The following is a 22,564-nucleotide window of genomic DNA, read 5'->3' as shown; positions in this document are numbered from 1 at the left end:
AACAAAAGGAAAGAAAAGAATCTTGAAACCGTTTTATATAGTCGATAACTTGACAATGATGTTCACTTCAAACATAGACTTTAAAAAATGGTATTGGAACAATAGATCATCCAATGGAAAAGGTGAATGTTGATCTTCATCTCAGATCTTATGCCAAAGTTAATTAGAAATGGATTATAATTAAACACAAAAGTTAAAACTATACAATTTATAGAAAGAAACATGGAAGAATATCTTTGCAACTGGAGATTGGAAAAGGTTTCTTTTGTACTAATCACAGAATAAAATGGGAAAACAGGATAAATTGGATATTATCAAAATAAAAACTTGTACTCTTCAACAGACTCCATTGAAAAAAAGGAAAAATATGTAGACTGGAAGAAAATATGTGCGACACATATCTGATAAAGGACTTTCAGCTGGAATATATAAAGAATCCTTACAATTCAATAAAAGGAAGAAAATCATCAAATAAAAAAATAGGCCAAAATTTATACAGAAAAGTCAGAAAGAAAAGTATTCAAATATATAATAAACAACATCATTCAACATTAGGGAAAAAGTAAATTTAAACCACAATAAGACACTGCTTTATACTAACTAGTTGGCTAAACGTTAAAGGCTGACAAATACCAAATGTTGGGAAGCATGTAGAACAAATGAAGCACTCACAGTTTGCTATTAAAAGAGTAATTTGCAAAAGCAGTACAATGACTTTAAAAAATGTTCTGGTGACTTTTTATAAAATGAATTGTATGCATACCATAAGACATAGCAAGAGAAAAGGAAACATATTCATAAAATCCTACACCCAAATGTTCATGGTAGGCTTATTCATAATAGTCTCAAACTAAATCCATCAGTAGACGAACATATAACTAGCTTCTATTCATACAAAATGAAATACTATTCAGCAGTGAAAAGGAACAGATTCATGCAATAACATAAGTGAATTTTTAAAGCACTGCTATATACTGATTGAAAGAAGCCAGACAAAAAACACTACATAGTGTATGATTTTATTTATGTGACACTCTGGAAGAGACAAAACTAATTTATGAAAGAAATCAGACCAATGACCTAGGATGAGAGTCTGAGGCTGACTTCAAACCGGCACAAAGGAACTTTATGAATTGTTCTATATATTCATTGGGGGGCAGTTGAAATGTTCTCTGTCTTCATTGTGTGTTTGTTGCTGAGTCATATCTGACTCTGTGATCCTTTGGACTGTAGTCCACCAGGCTTCTCTGTCCATGGGGTTTTTCAGGCAAGAAAACTGGAGTGGATTGGCATTTCCTTCTCCAGGGGATTCTTCCTGATCCAGGGATCGAACCTGCATCTCCTGTGTCTCCTGCAATGAAGGCTAATTCTTTACCCGCATGTACATATAAAATGTTCATATGTATTATATTGGATGTTAAATTATCTCAATAAAGTTTACTGAGAAAATCTGTCACAAATTTAAGCATTCCAGAAATACAAATTCCTTTGAATTAATAACCAAACATATTTTCTAATACAAAAATAACACTGTAGTCCTTCCCTTCATAGGATGAATTTAAATTTAATATAATTGAAGCTTGACTTCTATTCTCTGCCCTGTTTCTTGTCTCAAAGAGGGAAGGAAGAGTGGGCTATAGCTTTGTACTTTTTATGTTCCCTTTTGTAAATGGATATGAAAGATAGGAAAAAGATGTCTCATGATGGGAATTTTCAGTTCAGTGTAATGGTTTACAGTATAATTTTATCACCTTTATTCTTGTATGTGTTTTGTTTTGTTTTTTTGACATAATGGATGAACTTATTTTCATTAATCTTTGTTTAATTCAGCTCCTTCTGCTACCTGATTGCATATTATACACTTTACTAAGTGTTTTTTTAAAGGATTTTGCTATATTTACTGGGCTTTCCTATTGGCTCTGATGGTAAAGAATCCGCCTGCAATGTGGATGACTGGTGTTCAATCCCTGGGTCAGGAAGATCCCCTGGAGAAGGAAATGGCAACCCATTCCAGTATTCTTGCCTGGGAAATCCCACTGATTCTTCCCTATCTCTGTACTATTGTTTCTTGACTGTTCCTCCTTGACTGTTCCTTGACTATCTCTGCATTCCCTCACTTCCCTAATTAGTAACTGTTTGAATTGTTCCTTTGGAACTCAAGGAAGGTATAGGAAGCTGAGGCCTTTTTCCTACAAACATGAAATGATGGACCCAGAAAGACTTTTGTACCTGGGAGCACCCCACAGTGGTGCTCAGTTTACAGTGAAAATGTCCCCATTCATGCCCTTTTGAGTTGTTCTCACGTTCACAGGTCTCTGCTGAATTGTCCTTTATTGTTCTTTGACTGCAAGACTCCTTCAGCTATTACTCCCAGCTGTAGACCCTCACTCTTCTGGCATAAAAAACTCAGCAGGACAGCCTATAAACTTTACGGTCTTCAAGATATTCCTTGGCCACATTGAAATTATTCTATTGCTCTTACAAAATGCTAAAGGTCTGGTCATTTATACCAGGCAATTTTGAGTCAATATGCATATACCTATAGTATTTAGATGGGTCAATAGATAATCTACCTGATGTAAGTGTGTAATGGGTACTGGCATCACCTGAAGAACATCTTCCCCTGTTGGAAGAGGGGCCACAATTCACCTGCAGTGGATTGCTTCTGGATGCAAATGTAGACCAATGTTAGCAGATATTCTGTGGTTTCAAGAAAGTGGAAATAAGGTTTTACGTGAAATTTCCCAACAATAGGCCATATGTAGCCTGTGGACAGCTGTACTAGTTTTCTATTGCCTTTTTTTTTTTTTAGCAAATTATCACAAACTCAGTGGCTTCAAATAATACAAATTTATTACCTTACTGTTCAGTAGGTCAGAAGTCTAACATGGGTCTCTCTGGCTGTGTTCCTTTCTTTAGGCCCTTGGAAAAATGTTCTTCCTTGCTATTTCCAGCTTCTAGGAGTCACCCACATTCCTTGGCTCATGGGCCCCTTCCTCTGTCTTCAAAGTCAGCAGTGCTACGTTTCTCTTGCCTTTTATCTGTTGTCACAGCTCTCTCTGACCACAGCTGTGAAAGTCTATCCACTTTTAAGAAACTTGTGTGATTAGATTGTACCCATGTGGCTAAGCCAGGATAATCTCCTCATTTCAAAGCCCTTAACTTTAATCACACTTGGGAATTCTCTTTTGCTATATAAATTAACATATTTACAGATTCCAAGGATCAGGATTATGGATACCTTTGGGGAGTCATTATTCTGCCTATAAATGGGCCAGTTGTAATCTGTGGTCTAGATATTCTATGAAGTCATCTCCAACCTAGGATTCTTTCTACTCCCTAGAAAAGGGCTATGGGCCTCTTTTGCCTTCTGTTTCCTGGATTTACCAAGATGCTGTCACACCTGTCCAAGTGAAGGTTTATGAGATTCCCCTAGACCTCAGAAACCTGCGGGTCCTTACTTCCTTGTTGACTTTTGTACCAGGAGAGGATCCGGTCTCAGGGAATAGGAGGAAAGTTTTACTCTGGCCTCATCTAACTGAGCTAAATCTTTAGCAACCTCAGGGCTAGGCTTTTGAAAGTCTGTTTCAAAGCCAGTTTGTTTTTGCCTTGAGGCTAAAGTGTTTGGCTGCCCTAAAAAAAGGAAGACATCAGGTTATAGGAAATACTTCAGGGAGGGATTAGTTAAAATGCTATTATTTTGCAAATTAATTTTATTTTGCTTTTTTCTGTTGACTTGAGAGATTTGTGTGTGCTCAAGCAGACTACTTTTAACTCTTCACCATGAGATAACAAAGAGCAATTAGCAAACAGTGCTTTAAACTTCCATTATTTCGGTTGTTAAAGCTGTAGCTGACTTCCGATTTTCTGTTCTGCCTTGAATAAAATGCTGAATGACCATTAACATTTCAATAATATGTGAAATTTATTTTCCCAAAACCTACAGTTTTATGTTAAACTCGCAGTCGTATAGACTAATAACTCCATCACCTTAACTCCTTAAAATAAGATGATTTTAAATAAATTAGTAAATCATTTTCATATTTTCCTTTAAAGTTTGAAGACCTATTTGCAGTATTTCCTAATTTCCACTTTGTTGAAAGTCAATATTACTACTAGCACTACTTTTAGGATAGTTAGTGATTAGAAGGGAGAAGGCAATGGCACCCCACTCCGGTACTCTTGCCTGGAAAATCCCATGGGTGTAGGAAGGCTGCAGTCCATGGGGTCGCTGAGGGTCGGATATGACTGTCTTCACTTTCACTTTTCACTTTCATGCATTGGAGAAGGGAATGGCAACCCACTCCAGTGTTCTTGCCTGGAGAATCCCAGGGACCGGGGAGCCTGGTAGGCTGCCATCTATGGGGTCACACAGAGTCGGACACGACCGAAGCGACTTAGCAGCAGCAGCAGCAGTGATTAGAAGAGTCGTGATTTTATTTTAAGTGAAATTACTTATGGGTATATTAAAACTCATTCAATGTTGTTAATGATTAAAAGATGCAGATTAGAACAAAGGACATATTTTCACTTGATAGAGAATTTTCAAAAGATAAAATCTTTATCGTCAGATTGTATAAAACAAATGAAGAAATTATTTATTTTGGACATCTTTATGATAATAAATGTTACACAAGTTTTAAAATGTAGGTATTGGTGACGGTATCAAATAACTCTCCAAACACATAACAACTCCAGCATGGTGAAGGTTTTCTCCTTGTACATGAGGCGATGTTGAATCAGTAAACCTGTGAGGAGAGCCTTTCTCTACATGGTCACTGGGACATCCAAGCTAACAGAAGTTCTGACTTTAATGACAACTTCAGTTGTCATTCCAAACAACTAAAAACGGAAAAGAGTTTGAAGAAGTACATGTAGGAGGGCTCTATGGGTCATTACAGCACTGATGATCATTGGTTGAACCTCAGACTCCTGGTCACACTTAAGTGCAGTGGTGGGAGGAACAGATAGTCTGGTTGCATCCAGGAAGAAGAAGAGGCTGTGGAATTTGGTGTTTAGAACAAATTCTCTGCTACAATAGGTAGTATATTTGATCTGGCATTTCCATATTTATCCTAAGAAAATTCAAATTCTGTGCTCAAAGATTGAGCTACAAAGGGTGTTTTTTAAAGCAATCTTTATAGTGGTGAACAATTGGATACTATTTGAATGTTCAGCAATAAGTCGTGCACTGATTCAAAATACATGGTGATGTGTGTATATATACACACATTACATATTAGGAAAAGAATACACTATGGTGCAAGAATGACTACAGCAACCAATGATGTCTAGATAAACATTTATTCACCTGGAACGTTATGCAAGGTATATCATCCATTTTAAAGAGCCGATTATGAATAGTATGTAGACTTTGAACCATTTTCATTATAACAATATATATTGATGGATGGAAAATATCATAGAATGATATTGGCAGAGGTTATCCCAGTTACCTCTAGATTGTGGAGCCATGGGTATTTTGATTTCCTTTGTACATTTCTTTCTTTTCAAAAAAAAATCCCTAAAATTACTTTATATTTATTTTGCTTTTCTAAACAAAAAATAAAGCTGATGCTTGGGGCTAGTGCACTGGGATGACCCAGAGGGATGGTGTGGGGAGGGAGGAGGGAGGAGGGTTCAGGGTGGGGAACACATGTATACCTGTGGTGGATTCATTTTGATATTTGGCAAAACTAATACAATTATGTAAAGTTTAAAAATAAAATAAAATTTAAAAAAAATAATAAAGTTGACTCTACTGCAAAAATATCTAGGCACATATTTCAATACAAAAGTTATCTTTTTCTATGGATTATGTAAATCAGTACTTAGATTTATTTTGCAGAGTTACATAGACTCTTTGACCTAAGAATTCTATCTGTAGCTGGATACCTGTTCCCAGCCTCCCCGCATCTGAACTATGTAAATAGCTCTTGAACTACCTTGAGCTATGTAAATAACTCTTCCATGTGGCAGGGGCTACATCTCTAAGATTTTTTTTTTCTTGTACAGTGGATTAAGTACTTTAAAGTTCTCTTGACTTAGGCTAACTCGCTCATATCATCTGCAACAGAGTGCGTCTGCTGTATAAGTAGCTGAAGTGATTAGAAATAGTGCAGATTATCACTTTTCCTCGGGACTTCCCTGATGGCTCAGACAGTAAAGCGTTTGCCTACAATGCAGGATACCCGGGTTCAATCCCTGAGTCCGAAAGATCTCCGGGAGAAGGAAATGGCAATCCACTCCAGTATTCTTGCCTGAAAAATCCCATGGATGGAGGAGCCTGGTAGGCTCATGGGGTCGCAAAGAGTCAGATGCGACTGAGCAACTCCACCTTTGTTTTTCAGTGCAGTATTGTACAACATAGTACATCAAGAAACAAGGGCACGCTGGGAGTGCTATTCATGGAAAAAGACACTTCACCATGACCGTCAGCTTGTTCCCTTAAGTATTCACAAACTTCCTTTAATCTAGACCATGACTAATTTTATGGTCAATTCTCAGCTAATGTTTGTGGGTTTATTATTGAAGTGTCCCAGTATTTAATTTTGACTGTCCATCACCCAGGCGGTTTGTCAAAAAGTCTCATTTGGTAAAACAGAGGAGAATCCTTACTGAACTTTCTCAACTGCTTTCTTAGAAAATTTGCTCTAGAGCACAAGTATATATTTATAATTGAAAACATTAGGAATTTAAGATCTTAAGCCTAGAACCGCAATAGGCACAGCAGCTTTACCAGCCATTGAGGATCTATTAACATTAAATCAGTTTCCTATCTGAAAAGAACAGTTTTCTGCTAAGATATAAAGATCAGTAAAATGGGTCTTTGGGGTGGTGTTCTTTGATAAATCTATGGGGCTTCAAGTTGTCCTCTGCACAAAGGCTTGTAGCTAAGGGACTGAGTGGGGCCTGAAATCCAGACTTCATTCGCTTCTCCAAGCTATGCATCCATGTTTGAACCTGTGTCTATCTTGGTGTTTGAAGGAGATTAGCACAAAGGCTCTGTTTGGTCTTTGCTATTCCTGCCTTCCTTCCTTGGCTTCCCTTGTGGCTCAGCTGGTAGAGAACCCACCCACAGTGCAGGAGACCTGGCTTTGATTCCTGGGTTGGGAAGATCCCATGGAGAAGGGAAAGGCTACCCATTCCAGTATTCTGGTCTGAAGAACTCTACGGACTATATAGTCCATGGGGTCACAAAAAGTCGGACATGACTGAGTGACTTTCAATTTCATTATTCTTGTCATTGTTTATGCCTGAATAAATTGCCATACACTTTATTAAGCTTCTCTTATGGTCAGAATCAAAAGATTTTTTTCAATACAGTATTGTAGGTTAACATTAACATGAATCACTTATTGACTAAGCCAAGACATCCCTTCCTTCCTTTCCTCTTTCCCCTCCTTCCTTTCCTCCCTCATTCCTTCCTTTCTCCCTCCATCATCTTATTATATCCCAGATATTATACTCAGCTTCAAAGATGAAAAAATGAACATTGAAGATCCTGCCTTCCAGGATCTGGTGGTTGTTTTTCAGTCACTAAATCATGTTCAACTCTTTGTGACCCCATGGACTGCAGCACACCAGGCTCCTCTGTCCTCCTCTATCTCCCAAAGTTTGCTCAAATTCATGTCCATCAAGTCAGTGATGCAGTCTAACCATCTCATCCTCTGCCACTCTCTTCTCCTTTCACCTTCAGTCTTTCCCAGGATCAGGTTTTTTTCTGATGAATCAGCTCTTCACATCAGTTGGCCAAAGTATTGGAGCTCCAGCTTTAGCAACAGTCATTCCAATGAATATTCAGGGTTGATTTCCTTTAGGATTGACTGGTTTGATGTTCTTGCTGTCCAAGGGACCCTCAAGAGTCTTCTTCAGCATGACAATTTGAAAGCATCAATTCTTTGGCATTCAGTCTTCTTTATGGTCCAACTCTCACATCCATACATGACTACTGGAAAAACCATAGCTTTGACTATACAGACTTTTGTTGACAAAGTGATGTCTCTGCTTTTTAATACACTGTCTAGGTTTGTCATAGCTTTCCTTCCAAGGAGCAAGTGTCTCTTAATTTCATGGCTGCAGTCACCATCCTCAGTGATTTTGGAGCCCAAGAAAATAAAAGCTGTCCCTTCTTCCTCTTTTCCCCCATCTATGTGTCGTGAAGTGATGGGGCCTTACTTTCAGGGAATTTATAATCTGGTGGTGGCATCATTCAAAAAATGACAATTAACAGATAATGTAATTGTGGGCAAGGCATGCTCATGAAAGACTGCTGTGGCCTCATCTCGATTCACAATGTGTAGGTGATCAATAAAGTTTTCAAGGTCAAGCTTAGGGCATGATCCTCACTGAGTTCTAAGGCTTTTGGAGCACAGTTGTGAGTCAGAAAACCCCCAGGTTGAAACATTCTCTAAATAATGTCCCCAGCCCCTTCTCAACCCTTTACCCCTTAAGATCCTCACCTCTGTTTTATTTAGCTTGAAACTCAGCCAGGCAGCTTTCATGCGAGTCCTTAGCTCAGCCAGGCACTGAGTAAGCTCTAAAGCTACACTGTCAGAATAGATGAAAAGAAGATGCAGTGCAGAGTATCATTAACGTTCTGATGATATTCCAATATTTGCATTAAAGAAACCATAAATATTTTCAATCAGATTTCAAAAATTCCCTGTGCCCAGCCTGATTTTCTCAGGAATACCCAAAGAAATTTGGTAGAGGCATTTTATAGAGTCAGTGGGAGAAGATGGATTGATCTTGGCTGGAAAGAAGAGTTGAAATAAAAACTATGAACTAACATAGGTCATGTATTTCTGGGGAACATTTTTGTAGGTGTATATGGTTCTATAAAATTTGACTAACTCTTTGTATAATGACTTCTAAAAAGTGATATTCTTTTTTTGTGTGTGTGCAAAATAGAAAGAATCACCTTTTTTCTCCCTTAGACACAAGTATAAAAAGTAAAACAGAATGTCAAAATATTCTAGTTAAAATGCACGATGTCAGAGATTCAGCTTCGCTGCTATTATGATCAAGCAGCATGGCACCTAAGAACAATGGAAATGGGGTGAACTCTTCCAGGCCAAGTCTGCTTTATTTGAGCACAGCACTTTTCTTTGCACTAATTTCCCTGATTGACAGCAATATTGGCAGTGGGAAGGAATTTATGGGTATCATTAATGACAGGCAGTGGAAGCTTTTAGGTATTTTTTATATGTATATATAAGAAACATTATGCCTTTCAAACTAATATGGTAAGAGGTCCTTTACTGAAATGGGATTTATAGAATCTAAAATGAAAATCTAACATATGCCATTATTTATATATACATATATAAATTATATATACATATATAAATTATATATACATATAAATAATGGCATATGTTAGATTTTATACATACATACATGTATGTATTTTATACATACATGTATATATATGTGTGTATATATATACATGTAGAGGCAGTTTATAACTTTCTGAAGTTGGAGGGTGGCATTTTATCAGCTGGGAGCGTGACAAAGATGAGAGGCCATCTTGAGGATTTTGTGCTCCCCTTTATCTGTGACTGGTTACTCAGCTAAAGCACTCCTTGATGTTTGCTGTGCTGGGTCTGTAGGAAAACCTGCACTCAATCTGATGCTTGGCAAATGAGATTGCTGTTAGAAACTAGACACAAATGATGTGCTTAAATTTCAGGAGATTACATTAATGTTACCATAAATGGAAAATCAAATTGTCATCGTCTTAGAGGAGTAGAGAAGAAAAAAAAAATATATTTATACCAGACACATCATAAAATTAAGTTACTTCACATAAAATATGAATTACTTGAGTCCCAGGAGGAAACCATTAAATATAAGCATATACAAAGTCAGTTTTGACCAAAACAAAAATGAAATAAACTCAGGATCTGATTGGGCTGTTACACAAAGGAAGAGTTGCTAAATAGACCCCCTATAATGGGGGATGTGGGTAGATACCAAGGACTTTTTAACTGCAGAAATTTTGATGATAAAGGAGAAGAATAAAGGGAGGGGAGAGAAAGTTCCCAGAACACCTTGCTAAGCACCATTTCCCATTGCCCAAGTCTAATTCTGATTACTTCTGCCATTTTAGAAAGCTCAAAGCCTGAGAATTTGACAAGGAAATAGACCAAAAAATTGAACCCACATGTAAACTATTTACAGGGTTGCTAGCCCAGAGAAATGGGATGGGAAACAAACAGCAACAACAGCAAATTCAAAATTGGCTATAAATCTCAAATAAGAAGTGCTAGACTCGCATTGGGCATGGTGCACCAGGATCAGCTTGCTTTAGAATTTATATATAGATGAACATCTATTACTAGTTCTCTTAGTTGTTGAAGAGAAATTCCAGAAGAGAATTGACACCCATGGAAAAGACCTATTACTGGGGAAAAAACATTGTTTATATTTCTTGCTTTGTTAACATAAGTGCTTAAATGTAGCAGTTCTGCTGAAGTGAGGAGGGTTATGTCCCCAACGGTACAAGTAGGGCCAGGGAATGCAGAACTCAAATGGGGGCTCTATCTTTAGCCTGAGCAAGTGAACTCCGGGAGTTGGTGATGGACAGGGAGGCCTGGTGTGCTGCAATTCATGGGGTCGCAAAGAGTCGGACACGACTGAGTGACTGAACTGAACTGAGGTCCCTTAGCTTCTGTTGTTCAATTTCATCTTTCTACTTAGCTCAGTGGAAAACTATACCCCCTCCCTCCACAGAATTGCTAATAGCCTAGGGATGCTCATACCATCTTTAGGAGTCAGTTGATACAAAAGGACAAAGAAAATGACTGTACACTGCCTGAAGTGTGCAGGGAGTGTTTTGGGTGCTAGTGTTAACCCTAGGGATGATGTCTTATTGGCCTTGGGCATTTTGCACTCTATACGCCTGTGTGCTTGCAGAAGTTAAGTTTTGAAGTGGTATAGCAGTTCCTCACTGAGTTACTATCAAATGTTGAAAGCTCTTCATGCTTATAAATTTGCTCTGAGATTCAGCTGAGACAGTTATAAATTATTCATATTTTCACCCACTGAAATAAAATTTGAGAACAAACACTATGGTAGACTATGTGCTTGGTAATGAGATTTAAAAAGGAATCTTCAAGGACTTGACAATCTAACAAAGGAAACAAACAGAAATAAACATCACCATATACTATGATCAGAGTTATCAGGGGTCATAGGAAGTACTTTAGGAGGAACAAGAACAAGAGTAGCAGACTTGATGTTAGGACATTGGAGTAAGCTGCACAGATATTTGAACTGGGTTTTGGGCTTCCTGGTGGCTCAGAGGTTAAAGCATCTGCTTGCGTCTGCCTGCAATGGGGGAGACCTGGATTCAATTCCTGGGTCGGGAAGATCTCCTGGAGAAGGAAATGGCAACCCACTCCAGTATTCTTGCCTGGAGAATCCCATGGACAGAAGAGCCTGGTGGGCTGCTGTCTACGGGGTCACGAAGAGTCGGACACAACGTAGCGAATTCACTTTCACTTTCACTTTGAGGAATGAGATGGAGTTCACCCTATGGGAGCTGTATGATGGATGTTATTATATGAGGTTAAAGGCAGAGCAAATCCCGGAGGAATGCAAATAACAGTGTGTTTAGAATAGAAATTTTTTAATGTGTGAAATGGGAGTGGTAAAAGATGAGATCAGAAAGGTAGGATGTGTCCTAAGATTAAATGGGCTTTGGATACAAAACTAATACAAGGTCTCAAGCTATTAGCTCATTATGGAATCAATTCAGTGGCTTCCCTTTCCAAGACTTTTCTTTCTGTTTAATCATTTCCTCTGAAATAAAATTTTTTACCTTTCTTCTGGATCATATCAACATATACACACGTACTAACATTTGTCCTCTTCAAATACAAATTCTCAATGCTAGGTTTTATCCTACTCATGTCTATGTGCTGCTGTCTATATCTGGCTATAATTAAATTTACCTTCACAGATAGTTCTCAAAAGTATTATTTACTTCTTTAATAAATGCTTCAGTGTTTACTAGCTATGATGGCTAATTTTATGTGACAGTTTGTCTAAGCCACAAGTTGCTCAGATATTTGATCAAATGTTACTCTGAGTTTGTTCAAGAGGATTTCTGAATGAGATTAACATTTGAATGGATAGACTGAGTGAAGCAAATTACCCTCCCCTAATATGGGTGGTTCATGTATTGCTGAAGCCTGGCTTGGAGAATTTTGAGCATTACTTTACTAGCGTGTGAGATGAGTGCGATTGTGCGGTAGTTTGAGCATTCTTTGGAATTGCCTTTCTTTGGGATTGGAATGAAAACTGACCTTTTCCAGTCCTGTGGCCACTGCTGAGTTTTCCAAATTTGCTGGCATATTGAGTGCAGCACTTTCACAGCATCATCTTCCAGGATTTGAAATAGGTCAACTGGAATGCCATCACCTCCATTAGCTTTGTTCGTAGTGATGCTTTCTAAGGCCCACTTGACTTCACATTCCAGGATGTCTGGCTCTAGGTCAGTGATCACACCATCATGATTATCTGGGTTGTGAAGATCTTTTTTGTATAGTTCTTCTGTGTATTCTTGCCACCTCTTCTTAATATCTTCTGCTTCTGTTAGGTCCATACCATTTTTGTCCTTTATCAAGCCCATCTTTACATGAAATGTTCCCTTGGTATCTCTAATTTTCTTGAAGAGATCTCTAGTCTTTCCCATTCTGTTGTTTTCCTCTATTTCTCAGCATTGATCGCTGAGGAAGGCTTTCTTATCTCTCCTTGCTATTCTTTGGAACTCTGCATTCAGATGCTTATATCTTTCCTTTTCTCCTTTGCTTTTCGCTTCTCTTCTTTTCACAGCTATTTGTAAGGCCTCCCCAGACAGCCATTTTGCTTTTTTGCATTTCTTTTCCATGGGGATGGTCTTGATCCCTGTCTCCTGTACAATGTCGCGAACCTCCATCCGTAATTCATCAGGCACTCTATCTATCAGATCTAGTCCCTTAAATCTATTTCTCACTTCCACTGTATAATCATAAAGGATTTGATTTAGGTCATACCTGAATAGTCTAGTGGTTTTCCTCACTTTCTTCAATTTAAGTCTGAATTTGGCAATAAGGAGTTCATGATCTGAGCCACAGTCTGCTCCTGGTCTTGTATTTGCTGACTGTATAGAGCTTCTCCATCTTTGGCTGCAAAGAATATAATCAGTCTGATTTCAGTGTTGACCATCTGGTGATGTCCATGTGTAGAGTCTTCTCTTGTGTTGTTGGAAGAGGGTGTTTGCTATGACCAGTGCGTTCTCTTGGCAAAACTCTCAAAATTCAAAATTCTCTTGGCAAACTCTCAAAACTCAAAATTCTCCAAACCAGGCTTTAGCAATATGTGAACCATGAACTTCCAGATGTTCAAGCTGGTTTTAGAAAAGGCAGAGGAACCAGAAGTCAAATTGCCAACATCCACTGGATCATGGAAAAAGCAAGAGAGTTCCAGAAAAACATCTATTTCTGCTTTATTGACTATGTCAAAGCCTTTGACTGTGTGGATCACAATAAACTGTGGAAAATTCTGAAAGAGATGGGAATACCAGACCACCTGACCTATCTCTTGAGAAACCTGCATGCAGCTCAGAAAGCAACAGTTAGAACTGAACATGGAACAACAGACTGGTTCCAAATAGGAAAAGGAATACGTCAAGGCTGTATATTGTCACCCTGCTTATTTAACTTCTATGCAGAGTACATCATGAGAAATGCTGGGCTGGAAGAAACACAAGCTGGAATCAAGATTGCTGGGAGAAATATCAATAACCTCAGATATTCAGATGACACCACCCTTATGGCAGAAAGTGAAGAGGAACTCAAAAACCTCTTGATGAAAGTGAAAGTGGAGAGTGAAAAAGTTGGCTTAAAGCTCAACATTCAGAAAATGAAGATCATGGCATCCCGTTCCATCACTTCATGGGAAATAGATGGGGAAACAGTGGAAACAGTGTCAGACTTTATTTTTTTGGACTCCAAAATCACTGCAGATGGTGATTGCAGCCATGAAATTAAGACACTTACTCCTTGGAAGGAAAGTTATGACCAACCTAGAAAGCATATTGAAAAGCAGAGACATTACTTTGCCAAAAAAGGTCCGTCTAGTCAAGGCTATGATTTTTCCAGTAGTCATGTATGGATGTGAGAATTGGACTGTGAAGAAAGCTCAGTGATGAAGAATTGATGCTTTTGAACTGTGGTGTTGGAGAAGACTCTTGAGAGTCCCTTGGACTGCAAGGAGATCCAACCATTCCATTCTGAAGGAGATCAGCCCTGGGATTTCTTTGGAAGCAATGATGCTAAAGCTGAAACTCCAGTACTTTGGCCACCTCATGCGAAGAGTTGACTCAATGGAAAAGACTCTCTGATGCTGGGAGGCATTGGGGGCAGGAGAAGAAGGGGATGACAGAGGATGAGATGGCTGGATGGCATCACCAACTCGATGGACGTGAGTTTGAGTAAACTCCGAGAGTTGCTGATGGACAGGGAGGCCTGGCATGCTGTGATTCATGGGGTCACAAAGAGTTGGACACGACTGAGTGACTGAACTGAACTGAATATGGGTGGGCCTCATCCAATCAGCTGAAGGCCTGAATAGAACAACAAATCTGACCCTCCTGCTCATAAGAGATAATTCTGTCTGTCTGACTGCCTTTGAACTGGGGCATCAGCTTTTTCCTGCATTCACTCCAACTGAAACATCAGTTCTTCCTGGGTTTTAAGACATCTGCCCTTGAGACTGGAATCACACTATAGGCCTTTCTGGGTTCCAGCTCACCAACTCACATTCTAGACCTTGAAAATTGTCACCTTTTGTGATCATGTGAACAAAACTCTTATAATAAATCTCTTTTATATTTATATATTATGTAAACATTAAATGTTAATTAAACATATATTTTATTGGTTCAGTTCCTCTGTACTAGTCTGACTAATACACCAGCTAACACTCTCTGATTCTCAATTTCCTCATATTTATAATGAAGATAACAAATACAATATTATCTACCATTGGGTCTATTATAATGAAATAGTACTAATATCTATGTGTGTGATATATGTTTTTACAGTGCTAAGAGTTTAGTGGAAATACATATAGTGTAACTGGAAGCTATTATTACTTAACAATTTTTCTACCTACACTACTGTTTGGGCTTCTCTGTTCCCATTACATTCTCTGATATCATTACATCAGACATCTCTTGCAACAGGCCTCATATATTTGGATCATCTTTATTTCTACACTTATTTTTTGAGTGAACAGTTTAGCACATGCACAACACAGCAGCAGCATGTCATACCTACGTCAAATACTCCTCTTTTATTAGCTTTGTAGAGCTATTTAACATAAACTGAACTTGTTGAAAGTTCATGATTTAATACATTTTGACACATGAATACTTCTCTAAAACCATGCCTACAATCAATATAATGAACATATTCATCATCCCCAAAAGTTTCCTGTTGGCCCTTCAATTCCCTCTCTTGCATTTCTTTGCCACCCATTTCCCAGGATATATCTGACCTTCTTTTGGCCAGTGCAAATTAATTACAACTACAAATATTAGAATTTTCCAGAATTTTGCATAGTAAAAATTAAATTGTAGTATTCATGTCTTTCTTCTTTCTCTGAGCATCCTGTTTTTGAGGTTCATCTGTGTTGTTGAAGATATCTTTAGAATACTCCTTTTTATTGCTGAGTAGCATTTCACTGAAAGGTTATACAACAATTTGTTTATCCTTTCCTGTACTGATTTTTCCAATTTGGGCTATTAAAGCTGCTATCAATATTTATATACAAGTTTCTTAAGGAAATATGCTTTTATTTATCTTGGGTAAATACCTTGGCATTAAATGACTGTATTGTATGATAGACATAGAATTAACTTTTTAAGACCCTGCCAAACTGTTTTAGACCAGGAGTGCATAAGAGTTTCAGTTGCTCCATATACCTGCCAAGACTTGATATGGTGAGTCGTTTTAATTTTAGGCACGCTAATAGGTGTGTGGTAGTAGTTTATTGAGATTTTAATTATATTTCCCTAATTACTAATGATGTTGAGCATTTTTATGTGCATATTTTCCATCTGCATAAATTCTTTGGTGATGAGTATGATCAATCCTTTGGCTATTTTATAATTGTGCTTTTTATGTTCTTATTGAATTTTAAGTATTCTTTACGTGTTTATAGATACAAGTCCTTTATGAGACAAATAATTTGCAAATATTCTCTCCCAGTTTATGGCTTGTCTTTTCATTCTCTTAACAATGTCTTTGGAGGAGAAGATGATTTAATTTTGACAAATCAATAAATCAATTTTTATTTTTTGTAAATTGTCTTCCTGGTGTAACAGCTAAGAAATTATTTCCTAACCTCAAATCACTTACAAATCATATTAAGTTATCTCCTATATTTTCTTCTAGAATGTTTATGAATTTTGAATTTACACTTGAGAATATGATCCACTTTGATTTAATTTTTGTATATGCTGTGAGGTATGAATTGAAATTCTTTTTCTTGCTTTCTTTTCCTCTTTTTAAATATAAAAAGCTTAATCTTCATTGTAAAAGTATATGTAAGGGGTTTGGGGAGGTAATTAGGTGTGGATGAGATCATGGACACAGAACCCACATGATGGAATGGGATTCATGCCCTTGTAAGGAGGTAAAGAACATACCTGTTCTGCCATGTGAGACTACAAAAAGAAGTCAGAGATTGCAACTCAGGGAAAGGCTCTCATCAGAACCCTACCAAGCTGGCACCATAATCCTAGACTTCCAGTCTCCAGAACTGTGAGAAATATGGATCTGAAAATCAAAGTGGAATTGCAGAATGTACATTTTTGTCCAGTAATCTTAGGTTCTGTAGGATTCAAAGTCCTGGATCTCAAGTAAGTGGAAAAGATGCTTCTACAGAGAACACAGCCAAGATTCTACTGAATTTTGAAAAGACTGCTACCAACTGATCAGTTCAGCCTTGCTGTGTGAGTGAGTTGGTAGGCAGAGAAAGGACTTACTAATGAACCTAACATCGATACCATATTATGAGGGCAGAAGGGAACATGTGTAAAACCCAGGGAACTCACAGAAGTATTTCTTATTAATTCCATGATCAGCAATAACTCTAAATGGACAAATCCAACAACCACAGCCAAGCAAAGGCAAAACAACTAAAGACTCAGAACCTATGGGGATGAAGATCTGAGTTTCTACTAAAAGAAACAGCCTAGACTTGACGTATGGCAGTCAAAGGTAGAGGGAATCTAGAATAGGTGGGAGAGAGAGCTGTTGATAAATATAAATCACAGCCCCAGTCCCTGTTGCAGCAACGGGGACTCTAGATTGCTCAACTAACCCTTCAGCATTGGTTTTGAAGATTAAGGTAAACCATTATCTTGAAGGTCCTGAATGATTTTAGGAATGAATATTATCAGGCTTTCTTATTCCCTGCCTTACACTTTTCATGCTCACATTAAATTCCAAATATTGCTGTTAGCAACCAAATCCTTTCAGGTATAATCTGGCAATACTTCTCTTCTGTGCTTTATATCTCTATCTTTCTGTCCTGACACCTTTGATTACACTGAGGGCAGGATCTCTCAATAGCCAAGTTTGAGAAAATCGGAAAGTATGGAGAATTGACACCCCCAAATAACCCTGGAGCAGTAGGGGATGGGGGCCTATAGATAAATTGTCTCTGTATCTCATAGGCAGGCAGTTCTAAGGAATGTTCTACAGCTTCTTAGAAGATTCCTAGATGATAGTCTCCAGTGATGATCAAGTTAATACATGCTTATATCGACTTTCCTTCCTTCCCTGCTTCACCTGTTTCAGTTCTCCATTCCAACCTCATGGGACTGAGCACCAGAATAAACTACTTTCACTGTAGGCTTGTTTTAGACTCTGATTTCTGGTGAGTTGTACAAGTTCAAACAGTTGCCTCTGGCACCCATGTTCCAGTGGTCATTCCTCTGTTCTTGTTAAACTTATCAGAAACATGAGACAAGACACTCACTTTCTCTTTCGGGACATATTTTATTCTTTTGGTTTCTAAGATAGTAACACCTGGTTTGGCTTCTACCTCAGTTCAGTTCAATTCAGTCGCTTGATCATGTCAGACTCTTTGCAACCCTATGGACTGCGGCACGCCAGGCCTCCCTGACCACCACCAACTCCCAGAGCTTCTCAAACTCATGTCCATTGAGTTGGTGATGCCATCCAACCATCTCATCCTCTGTCGTCCCCTTCTCCTCCTGCCTTCAATCTTTCCCACCATCAGGGTCTTTTTAAATGAGTCAGTTCTTCGTATCAGGTGGCCAAAATATTGGAGTTTCAACTTCAGCATCAGTACTTCCAATTAATATTCACAATTGATTTCCTTTAGGATTGACTGATTGGATCTCCTTGCAATCTAAGGGACTCCAAGAGTCTTCTCCAACACCACAGTTTAAAAGCATCAATTCTTTAGCGCTTAGCTTTCTTCACAGTCCAACTCTCACATCCATACATGACTACTGGAAAAACCATAGCTGCACTTCAGTTATGAGGCCTCAGGCCAACCAGGAAAACAGGAGCCCATGACACATGGGAGCACCCCTAGAGAGGAGACCTGGTTCCACCCTCCTGTTGGCCACCTCCAACGCAAGTCATCATGTCCCTGGATCAGAAAAGTGAGCGCTGCAAAAAGCTTGAGGAAGAGCTTCAGGCCCCCAAAGGCCTAGAAAGGCCTTTGAAAGTGTGCAGGCTCCTACAGCTAGGAAGGAAAAGGGCAACTCCTCCACCTCTTCCTCCTCCATAACCTCCTTCTCCTCCACCAGTTTCTCTTCCTCCACCCCCTCTTCTCCTCCCTCACTCCTTTGATCTCTGGCATTCCAGAGGAGGTGCCTGCCACTGGGGCACTGAGTACTTGCCAGGGTTCTCAGGGAGCCTGCTTCTCACCTGCTGCCACACAGCCTCTCTACTGAGTCAATCTGGTGAGAATTTCAGAAGCCAAGAAGAGGAGGGCCCCAGCATCTCTGAGGCTCCACCAGATCCCCAGTTCTTGCTCAGTCATGAGCTAAACAAGCAGGTGACTGAACTGGTGCAGTTCCTGTGTGTCAAGTATGTAACAAAGGAATCCACCCCCAAAGCAGAAATGCTGAGGAGTGTCATCAGAGAGCACAAGGACACTCCCTGTGATCTTCAGCAAAGTCTGTGAGTGTGTGGAGGTTGTCTCTGGCATTGAAGTGAAAGAAGTAGACCCCACCAGCCACTCCTATGACCCTGTCAAATCACTCAACCTCAGCTATGACAAGAGGCTGAGTGATGACCGGGGCATGCCCAAGACCAGTCTCCTGATACTTATCCTGGGTATGACCTTCATGGAGGGGAACTGTGCCCCCAAGGAGAAAATCTGGGAAGTGTTGAATATGATGGGGCTGTATGCTGGGCAGAAGGATTCCATCTATGGGGAATCCAGTAAACTCATCAATAATGATTTGATGAAGGAAAAGTATCTAGATTATCAGCAGGTGTCTTGACAGTGATCCTGTATGATTATGGATTCCTATGGGGTCCAAGGGCCTATGCTGAAACCAGCAAGATGAAAGTTCTGGAATTTTTTTTGCCAACATCAGATGGGTGGGACTGACTCCACTTCCTTCTCATGCTGGTATAAGGAAGCTTGAGAGATGAGAGAGCCCAGGCCAGAGCTGCCCCCCTCGGGATGATACTACCGTCACGGCAAGTGAAAGTCCCAGTGTCACACCCAGCAGACTATCTTGCCCCAAGTGAAGTCAGAAGCAGTTTATTCAGTCTTCATTTGAAGACAGCACCCAGTATTCTATGTAGTGGAGGACCAGGGTCGATCTGAACGGAAGTGTATAGCATCTTTGCATTTCTGTTGTATATGGGCAACTTGGATATTTATCTTTATTTTTACTTTTTCCCCCCAAATATTGTTTCAGTTCAGTTCAGTCACTCAGTCATGTCTGACTCTTTGCGACCCCATGAATCACAGCACGCCAGGCCTCCCTGTCCATCATCAACTCCCGGAGTTCACCCAGACTCACGTCCATCGAGTCAGTGATGCCATCCAGCCATCTCATCCTCTGCCGTCCCCTTCTCCTCCTGCCCCCAATCCCTCCCAGCATGAGAGTCTTTTCCAATGAGTCAACTCTTCGCATGAGATGGCCAAAGTACTGGAGTTTCAGCTTTAGCATCATTCCTTCCAAAGAAATCCCAGAGCTGGTCTCCTTCAGAATGGACTGGTTGGATCTCCTTGCAGTCCAAGGGACTCTCAAGAGTCTTCTCCAACACCACAGCTCAAAAGCATCAATTCTTCGGCACTCAGCTTTCTTTATAGTCCAACTCTCACATCCATACATGACCACAGGAAAAACCATAGCCTTGACTAGACGCACCTTTGTTGGCAAAGTAATGTCTCTGCTTTTGAATATGCTATCTAGGTTGGTCATAACTTTCCTTCCAAGGAGTAAGCATGTTTTAATTTCATGGCTGCAGTCACCATCTGCAGTGATTTTGGAGCCCAGAAAAATAAAGTCTGACACTGTTTCCACTGTTTCCCCATCTATTTCCCATGAAGTGGTGGGACCGGATGCCATGATCTTTGTTTTGTGAATGTTGAGCTTTAAGCCAACTTTTTCACTCTCCACTTTCACTTTCATCAAGAGGTTTTTGAGTTCCTCTTTACTTTCTGCCATGAGGGTGGTGTCATCTGCATATCTGAGGTTATTGATATTTCTCCCAGCAATCTTGATTCCAGCTTGTGTTTCTTCCAGCCCAGCGTTTCTCATGATGTACTCTGCATAGAAGTTAAATAAGCAGGGTGACAATATACAGCCTTGACGTACTCCTTTTCCTATTTGGAACCAGTTCCATGTCCAGTTCTAACTGTTGCTTCCTGAACTACATTTAATAAAGTTTAATTAGTTCCAGAAAACAAGCAACTTCTGTCCATCCACTTCACTGTCCATCTTCACTGCCTACTATGTCACGGTAATATCAAACCTGAACCACTGTCACAACCCTCTGCTTGGCCTTCCAACTCCTACTCTTGTTCCTTAGAAGTCAATCTCTGCACAGCAGAGAGAGTGACCCATAAAGTTCATTAATCAGAACACGTTGTTCCTAGGCTTAAAACCCTCCAAAAGGCTCCCTTCTGTACTTAGAATAAATGTAATGACTGATCATCACCTTCAAGATTCTACATGAACTGACTGCTGCCTGCCTGTCTGACTTCTTCATCTACTGTGCTCCACCTCTCATTATGCTACAGTCACACTGGCCTTGCGTCTGATCTATGAGTTTACCAAGTATATACTTGCCTGAAGGCACTTTCACTCTCTGTTCCCTCTGCCTAGGACAAGCTGCCATCATATCTTTACAAAGCTTGCTATTTCTTGTCATTTGTCTCAATTTCCTCACCTCCTTAGAGAGGCCTTCAAGTCTAGCCAAATACCCTACCCTCATGCCCACTCACTCTAATATCATATTTCCCTATTTTTTAAAATGATGCTATTTTTATTAATTGTTACATTTAGAATTAATTTTTTAAAATTTTAATTGGAGGATAATTGTTTTACAATATTGTATTGACTACTGCCATAGAACAATATGAATGAGCCTCAAGTATACATGCATGCATGCTCAGTCATGTCTGACTCTTTGCGACCCCATGGACTGTAGCCCACCAGTATCCTCTGTCCACTGGATTCTCTAGTCAAGAATACTGGAGTGGGTTGCCTTTTCCTACTCCAGGGAATCTTCCGATCCAAGGATTGAAGCCATGTCTCCTATGTCTCCTGTATTGCCTGAAGATTCCTTACCACTGTGCCACCCACTGCTAAGTCGCTTCAGTCGTGTCCAGCTCTGTGTGACCCCAGAGACGGCAGTCTACCAGGCTCCCCCGTCCCTGGGATTCTCCAGGCAAGAACACTGGAGTGGGTTGCCATTTCCTTCTCCAGTGCATGAAAGTGAAAAGTGAAAGTGAAGTCGCTCAGTCATGTCTGACTCCTAGCGACCCCATGGACTGCAGGCTCCACCTGCAGTCTCCACCATCCATGGGATTTGCCAGGCAAGAGTGCTGGAGTGAGGTGCCATTGCCTTCTTCTATGCCACCTGGGAAGCCCTTAAATATGCATATATCCCCTTCTTCTTGAACCTCCTCTGCCTCCTACTCCAACCCACCCCTCTAGGTTATCACATAGTTTTATTTGTGTATCACTACCCAAGATGACCATGCTCATTTATTTGTTTATTTCCTCTTTCTCTCTTGGGAATGGAAGCTCCATTAACACTTACATTCCCTAACACTCTTTCTGGTACCTATATGGAATTTATTAAACACATTGAATGAGTGAAAAAAAGATTTCACTACAAAGCAAGATTTTACTTTTTAAAAAAGTCTTAGGTCTATGGATCCTTCTCTGCCTTGCTGTTAAATATTTACTCTTTGCAATTCTGTTAGTTTTACATAATCTCACTTGCAGTTTTTTATTTAGCAATTTCTCAGTAATTCCTAAATCATGGGGATTTATGGC

Source organism: Bos mutus, chromosome 14, assembly GCF_027580195.1.
Source record: "Bos mutus isolate GX-2022 chromosome 14, NWIPB_WYAK_1.1, whole genome shotgun sequence".
In the NCBI taxonomy this organism is placed as follows: Eukaryota; Metazoa; Chordata; class Mammalia; order Artiodactyla; family Bovidae; genus Bos; species Bos mutus.
The sequence above is the reverse complement of the archived record's forward strand: the minus strand, read 5'-3'. Positions refer to the sequence as shown.